This window comes from Hemicordylus capensis, chromosome 1 (genome assembly GCF_027244095.1).
Source record: "Hemicordylus capensis ecotype Gifberg chromosome 1, rHemCap1.1.pri, whole genome shotgun sequence".
Classification (NCBI taxonomy): Eukaryota; Metazoa; Chordata; class Lepidosauria; order Squamata; family Cordylidae; genus Hemicordylus; species Hemicordylus capensis.
In genome coordinates, this window is record NC_069657.1 from 180,268,186 (window position 1) to 180,282,708 (window position 14,523).

The 14,523-nt window shown below is 45.7% G+C and overlaps 1 protein-coding gene across 3 annotated transcripts in view; it reads left to right on the forward strand.

Annotated features, from left to right (window-relative positions):
* LYPD6B (LY6/PLAUR domain containing 6B) overlaps nt 1-14,523 on the forward strand; it is a 115,733-nt gene that overhangs the window by 449 nt on the left and 100,761 nt on the right. Inside the window, exon 1 of one of the 3 annotated variants that reach the window (XM_053257600.1) lies at nt 2,039-2,596. The exons of 1 other annotated variant lie outside the window; for it this stretch is intronic. The gene's annotated coding sequence lies outside the window, so the exon portion shown is untranslated. Of the gene's footprint in view, nt 1-2,038; nt 2,597-14,523 lie in introns of those variants that run through there. One more of the 3 variants, XM_053257601.1, reaches the window with a different exon arrangement.

A 14,523-nucleotide genomic window follows, 5' to 3' on the forward strand; every position in this document is an offset into this window, starting at 1 on the left:
GGGTACATCTGGCCAACATGTGAATGCAGCACCTCTATTCCAGAGGAGATGTGTGTTAAAGGGCTTTAAAAGCCTTGTGTGAAAAACCTCCTGGAATCGAACTTTACTGAATTTGTTCAGAATTCTCAGAAAACAAACATAGGCTCACCCTGCATGGTTGAAAGTTCCCTTTGCTAATCTGCAGCGAGGGGGCCATTTTAATAATTAGTGTTTCTAGTGTGTTCTGGGCATTAAAAGTAGCACAAATATATAGTACTCAATGTATATTACTATATATTGTATACACACAATATACAAGTGTGTGTATTCAGTGAAATGCATTTCCAGGCAGCATACTTATTTTGAAATATCAGACTTAAATCCTTGGGGGCCTGGGGTGTGTGGAGGCCCTGGACTTTGAGGGGCTGGGGCCCATTTTAAAATCTCGTCTTGGCCCATTCCAACCTTGCTATGGCCCTGGCGATCACTACACATGGGTTTCTGCACAACACCTGCACAGAATAAACTTCTGTGTAGAAAACGTGTCTCTTGTAAATTGACCCTGAATTTTCCATCCATGACTGGGATATTTGAGAGTTAGAGTCAATAATAAAAGAACAACACACTGCTTGTGACAGGAAGGGGCAAATTACAATGATTTCTTAGTCTGGCAGGGGCTGGTTTTGGCCCTGGCAGAACTTGGCTGTCTGCTCCTGTTGCAAATGCCTCTGTCTAGTGTGGCAAACTAATGTATCCTCCTCCCCTTTGGTGTCAAAGGTGGTGAATGCACATATACCCCATCATGAGCCAACAGTCATCACAAGACAAAGGCTGGCAGGAATCATTCACTGGTTTATAGACCCCCTGCCACTTTCCTCTTCCCCTATTTTGCTAGTGGCTATTTGGGCAGGTGATCCTCTAGTCCAGGACAAAGTCATGTTTTTAAAAAAGCATGAGATGAGACAGAGAAAATGACACTTGGAATCCTCACATAACTCCTGACTGTTGTTCTAAGTCTTTACAGAGATGGCTCATGTTTCCAGGTTTTGATCAACAACCATGTCTAGATGGTACAGTGTTGGTTTTAACGGGATTTCCAGATATTGTTGACTACAAGTCCCATCATTCCTGTTTGGACAGGGGTGCAATTTCAGTGCTTGCCCTAGGTGCTATTTTCCCTAGATACGCCACTGGGTATAAATATTTTAAATAATAATGAAAACAACAAAAGGTTTTGCAGCACTCGTTGTTGGCTGCAGCAAAAACAAAGTTTTTTGCAAATGTGTTTCAGAGTAAGCTTTTGTGGACTAGAGTCCATGCCAGATGAGTGGACTGTGGACAGAAAAGCTTATGTTGAAATAAATGTTAAGTACAAGACTGAGTTGCAGTTTCCAAATGCATAATTTATCCATGGACAGCAGCTATTTCGAAAGTTCCTATCTGGGAAGTATTTATCATATTTATATACTATTTTTTCCCCATTCCACATCCTTTCAGGGAATCTTACCTAATGTGCAAGTTTCACTATGTAGGGGCTCCAATCCAAGTTTAGTAAGTGATAAAATAAAATAAAATACACTAATGGGGAAAAGTTCCGAAGTGATTCACCTAAGGAAGTGTAGATTGTGTCCAATCTCTTCTAGACTTTTATAAAAATGTCTGTTTCAAAGGAGATTAAGAAGTTCGGCTCGCAACTTTACTGCTTTTGAGAAGTAACATGGAGGGTCTTAATCATCTTTTAACTCTCAAAGCGGACAGGAGTGGTCTGCCCTTGTTTTTAGTACTGTTTGTTCAGAGTATAGAAATACCTCTTGTAATAAGTTGTAAATGGGAATGAGTACTAGTGTCTAGTAAAATCGCGTTTATAGCAACAGCCCCGGTCTCATTCAAGACTGATCACAGATCTGGCTCTACGCTTAAACCTAATGCAGCGCAAGCCAATCCACGGCGACCAGCTCTGCGAAGGGACGGGTTTCCCGCCGCTTTGTTTTGGCGGCTCATCCTTTTTCCTACGGGAGGAGGGCCCCTATCCCTGCCCCGTGCAGTTTTGCGTGGGCGGCGCTTGCTTTCCCCTCCCCAGGGCTTACGCTTGTAACGCAATCCTCTCAGTAGCCCTTTGAGGCAGAGCGAGAGAAGAGCCTGCCTGCATGATTTCCCCAAGAAACGCCGCAGCTGCCACGACCCTTGGCCGCCGCCGTGTTGGGGACCCAGCAGAGGGCGTCCTTTGCCATGTCTCTGGCGGCGGGTGCTGCTGTTGGGTGCCCCCGTCGAGGAACAGGTTCCCCTTCCGACAAGTAGCCGACACTTGCCCAGCCCGGCCACTGTGGGTCTCCCTTTCCAAGGACGTGGCGCGAGGGGCTCACCCACCTGAAGCTCTGTCCCGCCCAGGCAGGTAACGCCCCGCCGGTGTGTTTGAGTGAGGGTGGGAGTGCAGCAGTCAGTAGCAGGCTGCCTAAGCTCCTCGGGCTCCCAGCTCGCGCCGCTGCTCGGCCAGGGATCTCTGTTCGCTCCGCCGGGAAGTCGCCTCGGTCAGTGCGCCGGGCGCGTTGTTTATTCACCCCTACCGTGGACGGGGAATTTCAGCTGCTAGAGAAGGGGAAACCAGAAAAAGTTTGGGGTGAGTGTTTGCGGGGCGGACTACGGGAGCCTCAGGACGGAGAGCGTCTCAAAAGGCCGTGTGCCTGCCCGGAGCACTAAGTTAGGAGAGTTTGTCTTGCCCCGCCTCCTCCTCCTGCTGCTGCTGCTTTGGCTGTCTTCGAGCTTTGAGGCGGCTGGTGGTTGGCTGGCTGCGCGATGCAATGCCTTGAAGTGAGACTTGAAGGGAAGGAATGGGGGCTGGGATTGCAATGGCTGGTCGTCCCTTCTTTGCCCGGGCTGGGCTTCCAATTCCGGTGCATTCCAATCCTGTCAGACTTTGGCTGAAGAGAGATGCCCCTTTCCGGGCGTAAAACGGCGGATAAGCTGCGAGGGCGGGCGGGCTGGGGAGACGAGTGGGAGTGTACACCTTGCTCTGATCCTCCACAGCCTGGGGAAACCCTGTCTTTGTCTGGGCAACCTGGTATCTTGCCAAGCTGGGTGACAGTGATCAAGAGAACGGACAGCGGCTAGAATCTTCCTCCTTTCTAGGCACGTTGAGTCGACGCGCGTTCTGGCCATCCCCGCGTGTGTAAACCTATTGGCCCCACCCACACGGCATGCTTAAGAGTGAGGGCACGCCTCCTCCCTCGCACCCTCCTGCCCCACAGACTCAGGTGGAGATAAGGCTGCAGGACCCACCTGTCTCATTACTGGCTCTGATCCTACATTAAAGTATCAAGAACCAGAGGCAACCTAAGGGCTTTGGGTATGTGGAACAAAGTGGCAAACGCTGCCTTGCCCTCACCACTTTAACCCTCATCCAGATTTTGGGGTGATTTCCACCCCCAGCTGTGTAAAGGTGCATAAACAAACAAACCACTGCACTCCCAGCTATGCTCTTGTTGTCAAACTCTTACCTGCACTCTGGCACATGACATATCCATAAGTATGGCCCCATACCCCTTATATTTATGCTTTATTAATTAAAATGCAACACAGGGTAGAAAACTACCCCAAAATGAATGGGCTTTCTATGGGGGGGGTTTCTATCCCACCCCTGTTCTAAATCAATTGGGAGGAAAAAAACACTGAGTGGTACCTACCCCAGGCCCATGTTAAGCCCTTTGGGATGGGGGAGAACACCCTGTTTCTCTTTGGAAACTTCAGTTTTGTTTCCTCAGATCATGTTAGTGTCTCAGAACTAGTTCCGAGGCACTGTATAGTTCTGTGCTCCCATGCTAGGGCAGATGAAACCAGCCCCTCCCGCAATGTCAGACCTGGTGATTGGAACAAGTAAAGCATTCAGAAGCATCTGGCTTTGCAGAAGCAGGAATTTTAGCCCATAGAACAAAACCAAAAGGATTATAACGGCAGCGGCTACCACAACATGTCAGCTTCAAGCTTGGCATCAGTGGATCAACCATCCACGGAACATTTCTGGTCTTTTAACCTATTGGGATACAGCCCAGAAAAGGGGTGGGGTTGGAGCTTGTCCCCAGCTGCAGAGAACAAGAAGATGTAGAGGTGGGATGTGACCTACAGTCTGCTGAACTGCACTTGCCTGCCATTGAAGATACCAAGATCAAGTACTAAAACATGAGAAGCAGAAATGGCAGAAGGTGGTCTACAAGCAGTCTGTCACTTGCCCACTGCACAGTAGTGATGTGGCGTCAGGATCCTCCAGTGAGAGGCCAGACTAAGAGAAGTTTAGTCCCGAAGGAGAATTCAGTGAGTGGAGCAACTCCCCTGCAATCTGAGAGAGAGAGAAATAACACAATCATGAATCCTGAGGGAGGAATTCAAATACTGTCTGAAGTCCTGGAGAGCCCCTGCCAGTTAGTCAGAGAGCTGGTGTTGTGGTAGCAAGCATAAATTGTCTCTTTTGCTAATCAGGGTCCACCCTGGTTTACATTTGAATGGGAGACTACGTCTGTGAGCACTGTAAGATATTCCCCCTCAGCGGGTGGAGCCACTCTGGGAAGAGTACTTCCATGCTTGCATGCAGAAGGTTCCAGGTTCCCTCCCTGGCATCTCCAAGATTGGGCTGGGAGAGAGAGAGACTCCTGCCTGCAACCTTGGAGAAGCTGCTGCCAGTCTGTAGACAATACTGAGCTAGATGGGCCAATAGTCTGACTTGGTATAAGGCAGCTTCCTGTGTTCCTATGTTCCAGAGTAGACAATGGTCTTGATGGACCAACAGTCTAAGGCAGCAGCTTCCTATGTTCCAATGGAAGCACCTTGACCTAATTGAAAGCATGTCTTAACCTGCTAGTCCTGGCTGGTGTGTTTCATGCCAGTCAGGCAGCTCTGCAGGGACTGTGGGCAGTACATTTGGGGACCTTCTGTTTTGTAATGAAAAAACATCCTACCCCTTGGCAGGAGCTGTTGATCTTGGGAAACAAGCTAGAGGACTGCAACAAAGACCAGTAGGCCTGCAAGTTGTGCAGCAATCTGTACAGCCATGGGACAACTCTTGGGGCTGCTTCAGGTGGATCGCCCCTCTACATGCACTCCAAAAACTTGTTGAAGTGTGCATAGAAGGGTGATTCAGATGAGCATCCTCCTCACGGGACTAAAAGATGTACAAAGAGCGCATTGTTGCATCCATTAGGGCAGGTGTGTTCTTGCCATAAACCTGATGTTCTTGCACATGCAGGGCAATGTTCATCTGAACTTGCCCTCAGAGAATTGTGATGAGGGATACTTTCCCCCAGAGTGTGTAGCTGGCAGTGACTTGAGCAAGGGATTGACTTGCGTATGAGACACAAGAGACCAGACATGCCCCAGATATGCAACTACATTTGCAAAGGGAAGCACTGTCCTCTGTGTTTGGCTGGGATGGACAGAAGATGTTCGTACTGTATCCAGAAAGTTTGTGCCCAGGACAGCTGACAAAAAACCAAGCAAAAGATGTCATGATTGTGGGTGGCTGGCCTGTAGAATGCACTTGACTCACTCCTAGATTACATTTAGGTCAGTCACAGTGTGCCTTTTCAGCTGAAATGCTGAAAGTATGGCTCCTCCTTAGTGTGGGGTTTGAGATGTTAATTTTTCTTTGCTAACAGCTCACATTCTCAGAGAGTCCTGCATGGCACACGGCGTCCATGATTGGGATGTGGGGGTCACTGCTGCACTCCCCTGGAGTGAAATGTTAAATCATTGTGGGGTTTGTGGCCTGCAAATGTTGGGGGGCATCCAGTGTAACCAATGAGAGTTCCTGGGAGTAAAAAGTCCTACTCATGTGTAAAAATCATGACTCCAGATTAGGGTTGGGTGGTGGTGGAGGCAGGGATGTAGCTATAATTGAGCAGATGTCATTCAAAGAACCTGGGCACCCCCAGCTCCTGAAGGCCCCCCAGGTCCACCCCTCCCTATTCATTATCTCACTCACTCCAAGGGGGCACTGGGGAGAGGGGCGAACATGGGCCCCCTTTCTCTTAGCTATGCCCCTGGGTGGAGGTGGAGTGAGGAGGCAGCTCCTTCAGTGCCCTTTGGACTTAAAAGGGGGAAGCTTCCCTATCTCTGCTTTCAAAAAGGATGCATTGCAAAGAGAAAAAGCTGCTGGCAGCCTCCCCTCTTTGCCCTGCACCCTTTTCAAAGCTGCTAAGGTTTGGCACCAGCCCTTGCAAGTTTTCAAAGGGCTGCAGGTTGACTTCCAGCAGCCTCTCCTCCTTGAAGGGAGCTCTGGGCACCTTTCAAGCCTGCAAGGGTTGGACTGGGGGCTTCTGATCCAGTCCTTGGGCTCCTGAAAAGAGGAGGATGCTGGCTGTCTCCTCTTTTTGCCCTGCACTCTCTCTAAGACCTACAAGGACTGGGTCAAACTCTTGCTGCCTTTAAAAGGGCTATATTGGGCAGCAGTGATATAGGAAGATGCTGAAAGGCATCATCACATACTGCGTGGGAGGAGGCAATGGTAAATTCCTCCTGTATTCTACCAAAAAGAAAGCCGCAGGGTTGGTGCCAGGAGTAGAAATCGACTCCACGGCACACTTTACTTTCGGGGGCGGGGGGAAGGGGTAGGCTCTCAGCCAGCTCCTTTCACTCCACAGCCGTTCAAAATCTGCAAGAGTCAAATCCGACCCTCCAGTGACTGGTGCCACTTTCCTTCCAGATGGAGGAGGACAGAGCAGCTTGTTGCAACAGCAGTGGCTGGTGGGTGGCTCACCTCAATGGGTGGGGGAGAGGAGACAGTGAGAGTGGGGCGGGTGAGGTGATGCCCACCGCAGTAGGGAGCTCGACCAAGCTGCACAAAAGGGCCAGCCATGGGTAGGTTTGTTCTGTGACAATCGGGGATAGGGAAGGTTCCATTTTATAAGCCACTTGCTAGTGCGTTCTGTTTCAACAGCTGCCAGCCAGGTGCCTCTATGAAGCTCACAATCAGGGCACTAAGGCAGTGACTGTACCATGTTGCTTGACCTCAGCATGGATATGTGGAATGTCTTTTTTTAGGAGCCTTGGTAAATGGCAGTTTTCTAACCAGGCTTTCTTCAAGACAGCTCAAAGTAGGGTTTATCCCGCACCCCCGCTTTTTCCTAGAAGCATCCCTATTAGTATTTCCATAACAGGTAGGAACTCATTAGGTGAAACTGTTGCTATTACTGCTGCTCTATTCCCAGAAAGGTTCTGTGGCTGATTTTTTTCTTGGCAATGAGGTCTTCAACACACAGGAGCTTTGCAGGGAGAGGGAGAGAAGCTGGCAATCCTAGTTCAAAGAGTGTTTTATTTGAATAGAGTAGATTCAAGTTCAGAACTCTTTAGTATTCCCCACCCCCATGGCATCACTCTAACTGCTTTTTCAAGGGACACTCTTGTTTGTCTGACAGACATCATGGCTTATTTTATTTATTCAAACAACAGTATTTCCTGCGTGTCTTTATAATTTTACCCAGGTTTCAATATGCTATTTTGTTTTGGAGCCCTTTGCTATTATCCACTGAAACCATATTGACATGGGGTACATCTGTTAAATACAGAATTATGAAAGAAAAGTGGTAGCTATATGCTGACTGTTTGGGCTTCTATACCAATTAATACACTACAATATTTTAGACATAAATAATCCAACTTTATTAGTACTGTCTTTAGTTGACAAGCAAAAAATACTCTTGGAATTGAAATAAATTGTATCTGTGTTAATTGAAATAAATATAATTTAAATGGGTTCATATCACATTGGTTTGTGTTTGAATAAATCAGGTCAACTTTAATTACAACTTGTGTTGTAAATTGACATCTTGGTGTTTGAGCAAACTAGACTGACTGATTCACAAACATAATGAGTCCTGTTTGTTTCAAGTCTTGTTATTAAATGCATTTTCCTTTCTTGTCATCTTCTTGTGCTCTCCCTCTCTTTCCAGTCATGGAGCCACAATTTTCTCTGGTAATTGGTAAGATCAGAACAAGTCAATAATTACATACCTGAACTATGCAGTTGCCATTTTATTTGTATTTTGCATGGACTCTATGGAAAATAAAGTTTGACTGGGTGAGTTTGCTTTGACTGAACTGAGTGCCAGACGTGGAGCTTTGCTCTGCTTTGTAGTGTGCTTCACACAAAGCGGCTTTGGTTTTGAGTCAGGTTATGCCAGGCCTGCTCAACTTCGGCCCTCCTGCAGATGTTGGCCTATGACTGCCATAATGCCTGGCTATTGGCCACTGCAGCTGGGGATTATGGGAATTGTAGTTCAAAAACAGCTGAGGGCCAAAGTTCAGCAGGCCTGGCATAACCTGACTTAGAACCAAAGCCGCTTTGTGTGAAGAACAAAGCAGAGCAAAGCTCCAGGTTTGGCACTCAGTTCGGTCATAAAGTAAACTCACCCGGTTTTGTGATGACTTTTCAGTATTGCAGTAGTGGACCACACGAAAACTAGGTTGAAATCAGTGCCTGGCAGCTTTCTTCCTTTCAAGTTACATCAGATCTCCCAGCTGCACTCTGCCTAGCGAGCAGAGGTCTGGCAACTGTTCACTTGGTACCTTCACAGACTGAACTCATAGGAGTAATTAGTATGGGACTGCCCTACCTCATTAAAGAGCTGAATACTTCTTGTGGCAGGTGTAAACTCTAGGGGACTTACAGTGCTGAGGAAAGGTTTGTGAGCCCCCTAGGATGGTATGTATGTTAGCACAATTCTTATTCAAAACATGATTAGATCCTAAGCTAAACCCTGATAAGAGAGAAAGGCAGCCCCATCTAATAAGTAACTCAGGTAAAAAGGATGTATTTTGAATATTCGTGCAACAGAAAGAGTCGCCAGTGAACATCCTTATGTGAAAAAGTATGTGAATTTCTCAGTAACAGGTGACATCTCCTTGAGCAGTAATGACTGCAACTGTGACATTTGAGGACTTCCTTTCATGGAAAGCTCACTTCAGGCCTTGCCACAATAAGGAGACCCTAATTTTTCATGGGTTCTCCTGTCACAGTTTCTGTTATTTGTGGGTGGGTCATAAGAGACCCATTTTCTTTGTCCATGGGCCAAAAATAGTCCTATTTCCGGCTATTCATGGTATAGAGACCTGGTTTCTTTATTCATGTGCCTAAAACTAGGGCTGTTTTCAGCTATTCTTGGTATAGAGATCTAGGGGTTTTTTGTTTGTGCACTAAAACTAGGGTTGTTTTCAGCTATTTGTGGCTAACTGCCACCGGCAAATGACTTCCAGTGTCATTTCCTATGGCCATTTTTTACTTTTCCACCAAAAAAAGAAGAAGCCTAAAAACCAGAGCATTTGGGGGTGGGGCTCATTGCTGGAGAGTAAGGTAATGTGCCTTATTAGTCTTCTTTCTACCCACCCCTTTTTATGAGATTTGAACACACTTAAGTGTGCTGAGGAACCTAACCACCCTATCCCCATAGGCTAAATGGTTTCTATTTTTGCGGTTTCCCTGTTCATGGTAATAGGTAAGAACGGAAGCTCTGCAGGCACGGAGCCAGACCACCCGCGGCCTGTGTCTGGCCGCGGTGGCGGATCCACTCACCCCAGCAGGGGAGACAGCATTGGCCGTCCAACTCCCGAATAGGGCCGCATGGCCCCGTTCAGGAGCTACGTTGAGGCTGGCTCTGTGTTTGCAGCACAGCCAGTAGTGGTTCTTCCATGCCTTAAAGGCAGAGAAGAGCCACTCCTGGCTGCGCCACAAAAGCAGCGGTCATTTAACTCCTGAACGAGGGCTATGCAGCCCTCACTCGGAAGCTAAACAAGCACCTCCGCCTCTTATATCAGATGCTGGGGTTGTGTTGGGGCCACAAGGCGTGGCCTCTGATTGGTGGCGGCCCGAGTTCTTTGAACCCATTCGCCCAATGGTGGCTCCTCCCCTGGCCTCCTGTATTTCAATAGGGTTTAGGTCAGTACTTTGACTTGGCCACCACAAAACACAAAATCTCTTCTTTAGCCATTCTGTGGTAGACTTACTTGGATGTTTAGGGTCGTTGTCTTGTTGCATGACCCACTTCTGGCTCAGCCCCAGCTCAAGGATAGATGGTCTGACATTGTCCTCTGGAATTTTCTGACATGCAGCACAATTGATGATTCCATCAGCAAGCTGTCCAGGTCTGGATGCAGCAAAAAAGCCCCAAACCATGATGCTTTCACCACCATATTTGACAGTTGGGATGAGGTTCTTACTTTGGAAGTCAGTGTTTGGTTTTTGCCAAACAAAATGCTTGTGATTGTGTCCAAAAAGTTCAACTTTTGCTTGCTCTCTCCAGAGAACATTATTCCAGAAGCCTTGTGGGTCATCTAGATGCCCTGAGTCATCTAGAATGAGTAATCCAGAATCAAAAATTGAACTTCCAATTGATTGTGTTCCTTTCTACTGGAATTCTTGAAATCATTTGACCTCATTTTCTTTAGTGCATTTAAGGCAAATGTGTTTCTGGTATAATCTCCCTTACATATGTCTATCCACTAGTCTCTCTTAACTTCAGCATTTTTCTAATAGGTTCCACAGTAGCATCTGTTATGCATAAATTAAACCAGGAGATACTTCAAAGTGACATATTAGATTTAAATCTTCTGGGTTAATGAAAAGGAAATGTTAACATTCCTTTTGAGATAGGGAGAGTGGAAAACCCTGAAGGCTGTATCTTCATGAGGCATTCAAGATTAAATGCCTGAAATCCAAACACTAACTTTGTGAGTTTAGACTTGTGGGTATCTGTACTTGATAGTAGCTCACATGGTCATTAACAGAATCACTGTATTTTGAAACAAGCAAACAAAATGGCCTCCGGGGAAGCTCTCTGCCAAATATGATGGATGAGAAAGGTAACATCTGGATATGGAGAGAAGCATTTGGAACATCTGCCTACTTGAGAAATAGATATATGTTTGTCATTCATTTTTAAAAAATTGATTTCTTGTCTATTCATATGACAACAATAACTGTACAGTTATGTGTTTGTGTAACTGTACAACTGTATAGTTGCTCAGAAAGTCAAGGGAGCTTCTAGGGACTAGATAAGGAGGCCAGCTAAGTGAAGGTTCCAGTAGCCTAGTGACTCGCAGGTGTCGGGATGTGAACAGAAGGAAGGGGAGAGACAGGGAAGCAAAATTGGATGGTGGGGGGGAGAGCGAGCAGTTTCATATCTGTCTGCTGTTGCATCCTGACTGAAACCCTAAAAGGCAAGGGTAGGCAACCTTGACTCTCCAGCTGTTTAGTTGATGTACAGGCGATGCAGTACACATCTTAAGATAACTCTCTATTTCTCCTTCAGGACCAGGGGTGTAGCGAGGTTGGAGGGGGCCTAGAGACAAGATTTTAAAATGGGCCCCTCGCTGATATACACACACAAACACACTTCACAATATATCGTGCACTCACACTCACATCCCCATTATGAATACGGTGAATATCTAGTTCACATTGAATCTAGTTTTTTTACTCTCTGCTCCTGCCGATCTCCAAGAGACTCAACATAATTCATAGGGGGTGCAACATGGGCAGGTGGGGAGTCATGTGATGTGCCTCTGGGGGGCCCCTCGAGGCAGTGGGGCCCCAAGACGACTGCCTCCCCTTGTCTAATGGTAGTTACTCCCCTGTTCAGGACCTTCGTTTATTGCTTTAAAAAGACAAATGTTAGTCCACTGTAAAAACAAACAAACGTTTCGACGTCTATACGTCAGCATCAGTGTTCTTCCTCCTCCTTCTGTGGATCACAGTTTTATATTATTTTCCTATAATTACACACAACTGGGCAGCAATTTCTTAATTAGCAAATAGGTTAGCAAGGGGAGAAAATGTTAGGAAGTTTGTGAAAAGGGGGAGGGGAGCTGCAAATTGAAAGGAGTAGTGTATAAAATAACATGTAAAGAGTGTGGGGAGTTCTATATAGGAGAAATGAGAAGAGAGTTGATCACTAGGTTTAAAGAATACGTAGCAGATGCGAAATACACTAACAGAGAGAGACTGTGGGCAGTGCATATGTTAAAACAACATGATGGAATAACAATGCACATAAACGTAATGAGTTGGAGGTGGAGCAGTGCTTGGTGCGAAGAAGAATTAGGGAGGCTATATACATAGATAAATTAAAACCCAGTGTAAATGGTAAGGAATTGCTTAAAGAGACTGTGAAGTATATTGGTTACTAAAAGATGTGGAATGAAATGGAGAGATAGAGACTGTGAAGTTTGTGGTGACATGTAGATAACACAGCTGTATGTCTTTGAATGGCTTCCTGCTTCCCTTTTCTCCTCTTCCTATTTGCTAATTAAGAAATTTATACACTGGGATCAGAAGCAGCCCTTCCACATGGCAGGGTACGCAGTTGCCTCAGACGCAGGCCTGAGGAGGTATTTGGGGGGGCATCAAGCCGTATTACCACAGGCACTACTCAGTGGGTGTCCACCAACCACCCTGCCTCACCACACTGGGTCATGCTGTTTATTTTGCCCCACTGGGATGTGGCTCTTCATTCCCCCTTTCCTGCACCCCCAACACAAGCTAGGAACTCCCCTGCCACCACTGCCTGGCTTAGTGCCACAGCCTAAGAGTGTTGCACTTCCACTGCCTGAACGGGGGCCTGCAGGTGAGGGGAGGTCATTTTGTCTTCCACTTCAGGCAGCATAATGTCTTGGACTGCCCCTGCCTGAGATCTTCAGTCAAAAATACATTACATGAAATAACTTGCAGTGTGCAAATGCATTTGTGCAAGTGTCTGTAATATGTGAAGTGTGGTACAATATGAACACAGCTCTCCAGCAAAGTACTGATGAACACATCTGACTGCCCTGCAGATCTCAACCAATAAGCCTTCTTCATAGGATTAGCTATCAGTTGTCCCTCTTTTTACCATTTGTATTTGTTTTATTTCTGACACTTCAGGGTAACTGTGTAACAACTTTTAGTATGAAAAGCGACTTCATGCTAGTAGTACTATGTTTATATAATGCAAATATTTATTTGTACTATGTTTATATAATGCAAAGAAGCACTATGTTTATATAATCCACTACTATGTTTATATGGTCACACAGACCAGTTTTATTTGGAAATTATGCTGTCACATTTCAAACCTGTAATTTCAGATAATGTGGCAAAGTTCTGTTTCGTGGTGTCGAAGCTCCATAAAGACTATTAGTAATTTGAACAGTTTGTAAATTTTGAAATTTCTTGAATTTTGTTATTGATGTTATTAATTGTTAATCTGGTCTGTGACCATAATAAACTATCATTCATTCATACTATGTTTATATAATGCAAAGTAACTTATTTATAATCACTTATATTAAAAAATCAGAATATGTGGGTTTTAACCTATTCGTATGCATTGGGTGGTATCCAGACCCTTGACGCAGCAGTGCACTGTTAATGGAAATGCCTACCATGAATGAAAGGGACGTCTGCACAGTTGCTCAAAAAATCCAGGTGGTGCCCAATATATTTTCAAAACTATCATATTCCAAAGATATATCTAACTCTCACTGCTGTCTCACGTCATGCTGTTCAGGCTTGTAAAATTCAGCCTGCTTTACAATTGTATGAGAAGTATTGATGTTTGCCTGCCAGATATATGTAAGACTTGATCAGAATGTGCTATTGATGTTTTCTATTGGAGGAGGGGGGGGGCATTGCATGATGTAAACAGGCATGAGGCAAATTTTTAATCCTGATGGATGATAAAGAATGAAAAGGAGATCCTTTGTTGCTCTCATTTCTTATAGCAATATGAACGTTTACATCAGAACAGGAAGTAGGCCACTTTGCTAGGGAGGTAATAATTTCCAGGTGTAATTGCGGATTCCCTTTAACTTCTACTATTAAATGGGTGTGTTCTTTCTGGGGCCTGGTGAAGGGGCTAATGAATCATTTGTAACTGTGCTTTGCACCAATGTAGTCAATAAGTCAGTCAGCATTGTTGGCTTAGCCACCAGACTGCACAGGCGGTATTGCTTTCCTTCTGTGTCCTATTTCCACTCTTTTGTTTCTTTAATCATGCTGACATTTCCTCGCATCTTCTGGCTTCTGCTTTGGGCCCACTTTCACCCCATAGTGTTATCCTCCTTCAGGCTGATGGAGGATTCCCAGATGGCGTTCATTAGCACAGCTGTTGCTAGAGCTGCCTTCCTAATAATTGCTGTGTCGTGTTATATCCATGTCATGTTAACTACTGGGAGTGAAGTCAATCCGGTGATCAGATTATGTCAGATGAGCCCTGCCCAGTGTGTTAATCCTTGGAACGCTTTTGATTATTTCAATCCCCCATGAAGGACCAGATGCTGTAAAGTTGTATTGCTAGTGTTGCTTTTGCTTTTGAGGTGTGTGTGTGTGTGTGTGTGTGTGTGTGTGTGTGTGAGAGAGAGAGAGAGAGAGAGAGAGAGAGAGAGAGATTGGGTGGGAGAACCCAGAAGTCTATATTATAAACTTAAAAAATTCTCTCTCTCTCCCTTTCTCTTTTTAGCCTTGGTGCTTTTCTCCAAGACAAAGCTTTCTGTTGCCTAATGGCAGTGTGACCCTTGCTCTCTCAATTG